Raw genomic sequence first — 12755 nt, 5'->3', positions numbered from 1 at the left:
CACCTCTCGTGACCGCCTGTTACACTCATTGATCATCCTCACTGTCAAAAAGGTTTTCCTAATATCTAATCTGTATCTTCTCCCTTTCCATTTAATTCCATTGCTTCTCGTGTGTCCATGTGCAAATGGGAATAATGATCCCTCTACACTGTGACAGCCCTTCAGATATTTGTAGACCGCTATTAAGTTTCCTCTCTGCCTTCTTGTTTACAGCTAAGAATTGCCAGATCCTTAAGTTGTTCCTCGTAGGACATACTTTGCAGTCTGCTCACCATCCGGGTAACTCTTCTCTGAACTTGCTCCTGTTTGTTTGTCTTTTTTTTTTTTATAATGTCGAGCCCAGAACTAGACCCAGTATTACAGAGGAGGTCTGACCAAGGAGGAGTAGGGGGATAATGACTTCACGTGATCTAGACTCTATACTTATCTTAATACGTCCAAGAACTGTGTTTTCCTTTTTTGCTGCTGCATCATACAGTTGGCTCATGTGCAGTCTGTGATCTATTAGTATACACAAGTCTTTTTCACACGTTCTGTTGCTTAGATCTTTTTCTCCCAGATTCGTTAATCTACATAATTTAGATCTTACACAGGGAACTCCCCGTGGAGGCGACTGCACCAACACTCTTATGAGGATGGTGGGGTGTTTGATATCTGGTAATTTTTGGCCCCCTGTACAGATAAGTATTGGGAGCATGTGGCCCCCCTCTGCAGTCCTAGAAAGGGTTAATTCTGAGATACAATAATAATACTGCTCCTATATACAAGCATATAACTACTATAATACTGCTCCTATGTACAAGAATATAACTACTATAATACTGCCCCTATGTACAAGAATATAACTACTATAATACTGCCCCCTATGTACAAGAATATAACTGCTATAATACTGCCCCATATGTACAAGAATATAACTGCTATAATGCTGCTCCCTATGTACAAGAATATAACTGCTATAATACTGCTCCTATGTACAAGACTATAACTACTATAATACTGCCCCTATGTACAAGAATATAACTACTATAATACTGCCTCCTATGTACAAGAATATAACTACTATAATACTGCCCCTATCTACAAGAATATAACTACTATAATACTGCCCCTATCTACAAGAATATAACTACTATAATACTGCCCCTATCTACAAGAATATAACTACTATAATACTGCCCCTATCTACAAGAATATAACTACTATAATACTGCCCCTATCTACAAGAATATAACTACTATAATACTGCCTCCTATGTACAAGAATATAACTACTATAATACTGCCCCTATCTACAAGAATATAACTACTATAATACTGCCTCCTATGTACAAGAATATAACTACTATAATACTGCCCCTATGTACAAGAATATAACTACTATAATACTGCCTCCTATGTACAAGAATATAACTACTATAATACCGCCCCTATGTACAAGAATATAACTACTATAATACCGCCCCTATGTACAAGAATATAACTCCTATAATACCGCCCCTATGTACAAGAATATAACTACTATAATACCGCCCCTATGTACAAGAATATAACTACTATAATACCGCCCCTATGTACAAGAATATAACTACTATAATACCGCCCCTATGTACAGGAATATAACTACTATAATACCGCCCCTATGTACAGGAATATAGCTCCTATAATACCGCCCCTATGTACAAGAATATAGCTACTATAATACCGCCCCTATGTACAGGAATATAGCTACTATAATACCGCCCCTATGTACAGGAATATAGCTACTATAATACCGCCCCTATGTACAGGAATATAGCTACTATAATACCGCCCCTATGTACAGGAATATAGCTACTATAATACCGCCCCTATGTACAGGAATATAGCTACTATAATACCGCCCCTATGTACAGGAATATAGCTACTATAATACCGCCCCTATGTACAGGAATATAGCTACTATAATACCGCCCCTATGTACAGGAATATAGCTACTATAATACCGCCCCTATGTACAGGAATATAGCTACTATAATACCGCCCCTATGTACAGGAATATAGCTACTATAATACCGCCCCTATGTACAGGAATATAGCTACTATAATACCGCCCCTATGTACAGGAATATAGCTACTATAATACCGCCCCTATGTACAGGAATATAGCTACTATAATACCGCCCCTATGTACAGGAATATAGCTACTATAATACCGCCCCTATGTACAGGAATATAGCTACTATAATACCGCCCCTATGTACAGGAATATAACTACTATAATACCGCCCCTATGTACAGGAATATAACTACTATAATACCGCCCCTATGTACAGGAATATAACTACTATAATACCGCCCCTATGTACAGGAATATAACTACTATAATACCGCCCCTATGTACAGGAATATAACTACTATAATACCGCCCCTATGTACAGGAATATAACTACTATAATACCGCCCCTATGTACAGGAATATAACTACTATAATACCGCCCCTATGTACAGGAATATAACTACTATAATACCGCCCCTATGTACAGGAATATAACTACTATAATACCGCCCCTATGTACAGGAATATAACTACTATAATACCGCCCCTATGTACAGGAATATAACTACTATAATACCGCCCCTATGTACAGGAATATAACTACTATAATACCGCCCCTATGTACAGGAATATAACTACTATAATACCGCCCCTATGTACAGGAATATAACTACTATAATACCGCCCCTATGTACAGGAATATAACTACTATAATACCGCCCCTATGTACAGGAATATAACTACTATAATACCGCCCCTATGTACAGGAATATAACTACTATAATACCGCCCCTATGTACAGGAATATAACTACTATAATACCGCCCCTATGTACAGGAATATAACTACTATAATACCGCCCCTATGTACAGGAATATAACTACTATAATACCGCCCCTATGTACAGGAATATAACTACTATAATACCGCCCCTATGTACAGGAATATAACTACTATAATACCGCCCCTATGTACAGGAATATAACTACTATAATACCGCCCCTATGTACAGGAATATAACTACTATAATACCGCCCCTATGTACAGGAATATAACTACTATAATACCGCCCCTATGTACAGGAATATAACTACTATAATACCGCCCCTATGTACAGGAATATAACTACTATAATACCGCCCCTATGTACAGGAATATAACTACTATAATACCGCCCCTATGTACAGGAATATAACTACTATAATACCGCCCCTATGTACAGGAATATAACTACTATAATACCGCCCCTATGTACAGGAATATAACTACTATAATACCGCCCCTATGTACAGGAATATAACTACTATAATACCGCCCCTATGTACAGGAATATAACTACTATAATACCGCCCCTATGTACAAGAATATAACTACTATAATACCGCCCCTATGTACAAGAATATAACTACTATAATACCGCCCCTATGTACAAGAATATAACTACTATAATACCGCCCCTATGTACAAGAATATAACTACTATAATACCGCCCCTATGTACAAGAATATAACTACTATAATACCGCCCCTATGTACAAGAATATAACTACTATAATACCGCCCCTATGTACAAGAATATAACTACTATAATACCGCCCCTATGTACAAGAATATAACTACTATAATACCGCCCCTATGTACAAGAATATAACTACTATAATACCGCCCCTATGTACAAGAATATAACTACTATAATACCGCCCCTATGTACAAGAATATAACTACTATAATACCGCCCCTATGTACAAGAATATAACTACTATAATACCGCCCCTATGTACAAGAATATAACTACTATAATACCGCCCCTATGTACAAGAATATAACTACTATAATACCGCCCCTATGTACAAGAATATAACTACTATAATACCGCCCCTATGTACAAGAATATAACTACTATAATACCGCCCCTATGTACAAGAATATAACTACTATAATACCGCCCCTATGTACAAGAATATAACTACTATAATACCGCCCCTATGTACAAGAATATAACTACTATAATACCGCCCCTATGTACAAGAATATAACTACTATAATACCGCCCCTATGTACAAGAATATAACTACTATAATACCGCCCCTATGTACAAGAATATAACTACTATAATACCGCCCCTATGTACAAGAATATAACTACTATAATACCGCCCCTATGTACAAGAATATAACTACTATAATACCGCCCCTATGTACAAGAATATAACTACTATAATACCGCCCCTATGTACAAGAATATAACTACTATAATACCGCCCCTATGTACAAGAATATAACTACTATAATACCGCCCCTATGTACAAGAATATAACTACTATAATACCGCCCCTATGTACAAGAATATAACTACTATAATACCGCCCCTATGTACAAGAATATAACTACTATAATACCGCCCCTATGTACAAGAATATAACTACTATAATACCGCCCCTATGTACAAGAATATAACTACTATAATACCGCCCCTATGTACAAGAATATAACTACTATAATACCGCCCCTATGTACAAGAATATAACTACTATAATACCGCCCCTATGTACAAGAATATAACTACTATAATACCGCCCCTATGTACAAGAATATAACTACTATAATACCGCCCCTATGTACAAGAATATAACTACTATAATACCGCCCCTATGTACAAGAATATAACTACTATAATACCGCCCCTATGTACAAGAATATAACTACTATAATACCGCCCCTATGTACAAGAATATAACTACTATAATACCGCCCCTATGTACAAGAATATAACTACTATAATACCGCCCCTATGTACAAGAATATAACTACTATAATACCGCCCCTATGTACAAGAATATAACTACTATAATACCGCCCCTATGTACAAGAATATAACTACTATAATACCGCCCCTATGTACAAGAATATAACTACTATAATACCGCCCCTATGTACAAGAATATAACTACTATAATACCGCCCCTATGTACAAGAATATAACTACTATAATACCGCCCCTATGTACAAGAATATAACTACTATAATACCGCCCCTATGTACAAGAATATAACTACTATAATACCGCCCCTATGTACAAGAATATAACTACTATAATACCGCCCCTATGTACAAGAATATAACTACTATAATACCGCCCCTATGTACAAGAATATAACTACTATAATACCGCCCCTATGTACAAGAATATAACTACTATAATACCGCCCCTATGTACAAGAATATAACTACTATAATACCGCCCCTATGTACAAGAATATAACTACTATAATACCGCCCCTATGTACAAGAATATAACTACTATAATACCGCCCCTATGTACAAGAATATAACTACTATAATACCGCCCCTATGTACAAGAATATAACTACTATAATACCGCCCCTATGTACAAGAATATAACTACTATAATACCGCCCCTATGTACAAGAATATAACTACTATAATACCGCCCCTATGTACAAGAATATAACTACTATAATACCGCCCCTATGTACAAGAATATAACTACTATAATACCGCCCCTATGTACAAGAATATAACTACTATAATACCGCCCCTATGTACAAGAATATAACTACTATAATACCGCCCCTATGTACAAGAATATAACTACTATAATACCGCCCCTATGTACAAGAATATAACTACTATAATACCGCCCCTATGTACAAGAATATAACTACTATAATACCGCCCCTATGTACAAGAATATAACTACTATAATACCGCCCCTATGTACAAGAATATAACTACTATAATACCGCCCCTATGTACAAGAATATAACTACTATAATACCGCCCCTATGTACAAGAATATAACTACTATAATACCGCCCCTATGTACAAGAATATAACTACTATAATACCGCCCCTATGTACAAGAATATAACTACTATAATACCGCCCCTATGTACAAGAATATAACTACTATAATACCGCCCCTATGTACAAGAATATAACTACTATAATACCGCCCCTATGTACAAGAATATAACTACTATAATACCGCCCCTATGTACAAGAATATAACTACTATAATACCGCCCCTATGTACAAGAATATAACTACTATAATACCGCCCCTATGTACAAGAATATAACTACTATAATACCGCCCCTATGTACAAGAATATAACTACTATAATACCGCCCCTATGTACAAGAATATAACTACTATAATACCGCCCCTATGTACAAGAATATAACTACTATAATACCGCCCCTATGTACAAGAATATAACTACTATAATACCGCCCCTATGTACAAGAATATAACTACTATAATACCGCCCCTATGTACAAGAATATAACTACTATAATACCGCCCCTATGTACAAGGAATATAACTACTATAATACCGCCCCTATGTACAGGAATATAAGCTACTATAATACCGCCCCTATGTACAGGAATATAGCTACTATAATACCGCCCCTATGTACAGGAATATAGCTACTATAATACCGCCCCTATGTACAGGAATATAGCTACTATAATACCGCCCCTATGTACAGGAATATAGCTCCTATAATACCGCCCCTATGTACAGGAATATAGCTCCTATAATACCGCCCCTATGTACAGGAATATAGCTCCTATAATACCGCCCCTATGTACAGGAATATAGCTCCTATAATACCGCCCCTATGTACAGGAATATAGCTCCTATAATACCGCCCCTATGTACAGGAATATAGCTCCTATAATACCGCCCCTATGTACAGGAATATAGCTCCTATAATACCGCCCCTATGTACAGGAATATAGCTCCTATAATACCGCCCCTATGTACAGGAATATAGCTCCTATAATACCGCCCCTATGTACAGGAATATAGCTCCTATAATACCGCCCCTATGTACAGGAATATAGCTCCTATAATACCGCCCCTATGTACAGGAATATAGCTCCTATAATACCGCCCCTATGTACAGGAATATAGCTCCTATAATACCGCCCCTATGTACAGGAATATAGCTCCTATAATACCGCCCCTATGTACAGGAATATAGCTCCTATAATACCGCCCCTATGTACAGGAATATAGCTCCTATAATACCGCCCCTATGTACAGGAATATAGCTCCTATAATACCGCCCCTATGTACAGGAATATAGCTCCTATAATACCGCCCCTATGTACAGGAATATAGCTCCTATAATACCGCCCCTATGTACAGGAATATAGCTCCTATAATACCGCCCCTATGTACAGGAATATAGCTCCTATAATACCGCCCCTATGTACAGGAATATAGCTCCTATAATACCGCCCCCTATGTACAGGAATATAGCTCCTATAATACCGCCCCTATGTACAGGAATATAGCTCCTATAATACCGCCCCTATGTACAGGAATATAGCTCCTATAATACCGCCCCTATGTACAGGAATATAGCTCCTATAATACCGCCCCTATGTACAGGAATATAGCTCCTATAATACCGCCCCTATGTACAGGAATATAGCTACTATAATACCGCCCCTATGTACAGGAATATAGCTACTATAATACCGCCCCTATGTACAGGAATATAGCTACTATAATACCGCCCCTATGTACAGGAATATAGCTACTATAATACCGCCCCTATGTACAGGAATATAGCTACTATAATACCGCCCCTATGTACAGGAATATAGCTACTATAATACCGCCCCTATGTACAGGAATATAGCTACTATAATACCGCCCCTATGTACAGGAATATAGCTACTATAATACCGCCCCTATGTACAGGAATATAGCTACTATAATACCGCCCCTATGTACAGGAATATAGCTACTATAATACCGCCCCTATGTACAGGAATATAGCTACTATAATACCGCCCCTATGTACAGGAATATAGCTACTATAATACCGCCCCTATGTACAGGAATATAACTACTATAATACCGCCCCTATGTACAGGAATATAACTACTATAATACCGCCCCTATGTACAGGAATATAACTACTATAATACCGCCCCTATGTACAGGAATATAACTACTATAATACCGCCCCTATGTACAGGAATATAACTACTATAATACCGCCCCTATGTACAGGAATATAACTACTATAATACCGCCCCTATGTACAGGAATATAACTACTATAATACCGCCCCTATGTACAGGAATATAACTACTATAATACCGCCCCTATGTACAGGAATATAACTACTATAATACCGCCCCTATGTACAGGAATATAACTACTATAATACCGCCCCTATGTACAGGAATATAACTACTATAATACCGCCCCTATGTACAGGAATATAACTACTATAATACCGCCCCTATGTACAGGAATATAACTACTATAATACCGCCCCTATGTACAGGAATATAACTACTATAATACCGCCCCTATGTACAGGAATATAACTACTATAATACCGCCCCTATGTACAGGAATATAACTACTATAATACCGCCCCTATGTACAGGAATATAACTACTATAATACCGCCCCTATGTACAGGAATATAACTACTATAATACCGCCCCTATGTACAGGAATATAACTACTATAATACCGCCCCTATGTACAGGAATATAACTACTATAATACCGCCCCTATGTACAGGAATATAACTACTATAATACCGCCCCTATGTACAGGAATATAACTACTATAATACCGCCCCTATGTACAGGAATATAACTACTATAATACCGCCCCTATGTACAGGAATATAACTACTATAATACCGCCCCTATGTACAGGAATATAACTACTATAATACCGCCCCTATGTACAGGAATATAACTACTATAATACCGCCCCTATGTACAAGAATATAACTACTATAATACCGCCCCTATGTACAAGAATATAACTACTATAATACCGCCCCTATGTACAAGAATATAACTACTATAATACCGCCCCTATGTACAAGAATATAACTACTATAATACCGCCCCTATGTACAAGAATATAACTACTATAATACCGCCCCTATGTACAAGAATATAACTACTATAATACCGCCCCTATGTACAAGAATATAACTACTATAATACCGCCCCTATGTACAAGAATATAACTACTATAATACCGCCCCTATGTACAAGAATATAACTACTATAATACCGCCCCTATGTACAAGAATATAACTACTATAATACCGCCCCTATGTACAAGAATATAACTACTATAATACCGCCCCTATGTACAAGAATATAACTACTATAATACCGCCCCTATGTACAAGAATATAACTACTATAATACCGCCCCTATGTACAAGAATATAACTACTATAATACCGCCCCTATGTACAAGAATATAACTACTATAATACCGCCCCTATGTACAAGAATATAACTACTATAATACCGCCCCTATGTACAAGAATATAACTACTATAATACCGCCCCTATGTACAAGAATATAACTACTATAATACCGCCCCTATGTACAAGAATATAACTACTATAATACCGCCCCTATGTACAAGAATATAACTACTATAATACCGCCCCTATGTACAAGAATATAACTACTATAATACCGCCCCTATGTACAAGAATATAACTACTATAATACCGCCCCTATGTACAAGAATATAACTACTATAATACCGCCCCTATGTACAAGAATATAACTACTATAATACCGCCCCTATGTACAAGAATATAACTACTATAATACCGCCCCTATGTACAAGAATATAACTACTATAATACCGCCCCTATGTACAAGAATATAACTACTATAATACCGCCCCTATGTACAAGAATATAACTACTATAATACCGCCCCTATGTACAAGAATATAACTACTATAATACCGCCCCTATGTACAAGAATATAACTACTATAATACCGCCCCTATGTACAAGAATATAACTACTATAATACCGCCCCTATGTACAAGAATATAACTACTATAATACCGCCCCTATGTACAAGAATATAACTACTATAATACCGCCCCTATGTACAAGAATATAACTACTATAATACCGCCCCTATGTACAAGAATATAACTACTATAATACCGCCCCTATGTACAAGAATATAACTACTATAATACCGCCCCTATGTACAAGAATATAACTACTATAATACCGCCCCTATGTACAAGAATATAACTACTATAATACCGCCCCTATGTACAAGAATATAACTACTATAATACCGCCCCTATGTACAAGAATATAACTACTATAATACCGCCCCTATGTACAAGAATATAACTACTATAATACCGCCCCTATGTACAAGAATATAACTACTATAATACCGCCCCTATGTACAAGAATATAACTACTATAATACCGCCCCTATGTACAAGAATATAACTACTATAATACCGCCCCTATGTACAAGAATATAACTACTATAATACCGCCCCTATGTACAAGAATATAACTACTATAATACCGCCCCTATGTACAAGAATATAACTACTATAATACCGCCCCTATGTACAAGAATATAACTACTATAATACCGCCCCTATGTACAAGAATATAACTACTATAATACCGCCCCTATGTACAAGAATATAACTACTATAATACCGCCCCTATGTACAAGAATATAACTACTATAATACCGCCCCTATGTACAAGAATATAACTACTATACTATACCGCCTTCGTACTTCATTACCCCATTCCCACCTATAGGGGGAGCTGCAGATGGCCCTGACACCTGGCGGTCCTTGTGGAGGGATAGAAATGGCTGCAGTGTGAATTGTCAGTAGTGGGGGCTGCTCGGGGCCGGGGATAATTTTGTCGCCTGCGTCTCCCTCATTCGGTCCCACGCACCATTACAGAAAGAACGAGCAGCAAACAGCGTCTCAGCGCCGGCCGCTCGTCTGCGCTTTATGGGGAAAATTACAGCTCTCTGTTTCTATGGGAACTGCAACCACCGAGAGTCTGGATCAGCGTCCAGAAGGTGAAGGGTTAATTCACAGCTCAGCAGTCAGTATCACACAGGAGAGGATTAGATACACGGCTCAGCAGTCAGTATCACACAGGAGAGGATTAGATACACGGCTCAGCAGTCAGTATCACACAGGAGAGGATTAGATACACGGCTCAGCAGTCAGTATCACACAGGAGAGGATTAGATACACGGCTCAGCAGTCAGTATCACACAGGAGAGGATTAGATACACGGCTCAGCAGTCAGTATCACACAGGATAGGATTAGATACACGGCTCAGCAGACAGTATCACACAGGATAGGATTAGATACACGGCTCAGCAGTCAGTATCACACAGGATAGGATTAGATACACGGCTCAGCAGACAGTATCACACAGGATAGGATTAGATACACGGCTCAGCAGTCAGTATCACACAGGAGAGGATTAGATACACGGCTCAGCAGACAGTATCACACAGGATAGGATTAGATATACGGCTCAGCAGTCAGTATCACACAGGATAGGATTAGATACACGGCTCAGCAGTCAGTATCACACAGAAGAGGATTAGATACACGGCTCAGCAGTCAGTATCACACAGGAGAGGATTAGATACACGGCTCAGCAGTCAGTATCACACAGGAGAGGATTAGATACACGGCTCAGCAGTCAGTATCACACAGGAGAGGATTAGATACACGGCTCAGCAGTCAGTATCACACAGGATAGGATTAGATATACGGCTCAGCAGTCAGTATCACATAGGATTAGATACACGGCTCAGCAGTCAGTATCACACAGGAGAGGATTAGATACACGGCTCAGCAGACAGTATCACACAGGAGAGGATTAGATACACGGCTCAGCAGTCAGTATCACACAGGATAGGATTAGATACACGGCTCAGCAGTCAGTATCACACAGGAGAGGATTAGATACACGGCTCAGCAGTCAGTATCACACAGGAGAGGATTAGATACACGGCTCAGCAGTCAGTATCACACAGGAGAGGATTAGATATACGGCTCAGCAGTCAGTATCACACAGGATAGGATTAGATACACGGCTCAGCAGACAGTATCACACAGGAGAGGATTAGATACACGGCTCAGCAGTCAGTATCACACGGGATAGGATTAGATACACGGCTCAGCAGTCAGTATCACACGGGATAGGATTAGATACACGGCTCAGCAGTCAGTATCACACGGGATAGGATTAGATACACGGCTCAGCAGTCAGTATCACACAGGAGAGGATTAGATACACGGCTCAGCAGTCAGTATCACACAGGAGAGGATTAGATACACGGCTCAGCAGTCAGTATCACACAGGATAGGATTAGATACACGGCTCAGCAGACAGTATCACACAGGATAGGATTAGATACACGGCTCAGCAGTCAGTATCACACAGGATAGGATTAGATACACGGCTCAGCAGTCAGTATCACACAGGAGAGGATTAGATACACGGCTCAGCAGACAGTATCACACAGGATAGGATTAGATACACGGCTCAGCAGACAGTATCACACAGATGATTAGATACACGGCTCAGCAGTCAGTATCACACAGGAGAGGATTAGATACACGGCTCAGCAGTCAGTATCACACAGGAGAGGATTAGATACACGGCTCAGCAGTCAGTATCACACAGGAGAGGATTAGATACACGGCTCAGCAGTCAGTATCACACAGGAGAGGATTAGATACACGACTCAGCAGTCAGTATCACACAGGAGAGGATTAGATACACGGCTCAGCAGACAGTATCACACAGGAGAGGATTAGATACACGGCTCAGCAGTCAGTGTCACACAGGAGAGGATTAGATACACG

Source organism: Ranitomeya imitator, chromosome 7, assembly GCF_032444005.1.
Source record: "Ranitomeya imitator isolate aRanImi1 chromosome 7, aRanImi1.pri, whole genome shotgun sequence".
In the NCBI taxonomy this organism is placed as follows: domain Eukaryota; kingdom Metazoa; phylum Chordata; class Amphibia; order Anura; family Dendrobatidae; genus Ranitomeya; species Ranitomeya imitator.
Note: the sequence above shows the minus strand (reverse complement) of the source record.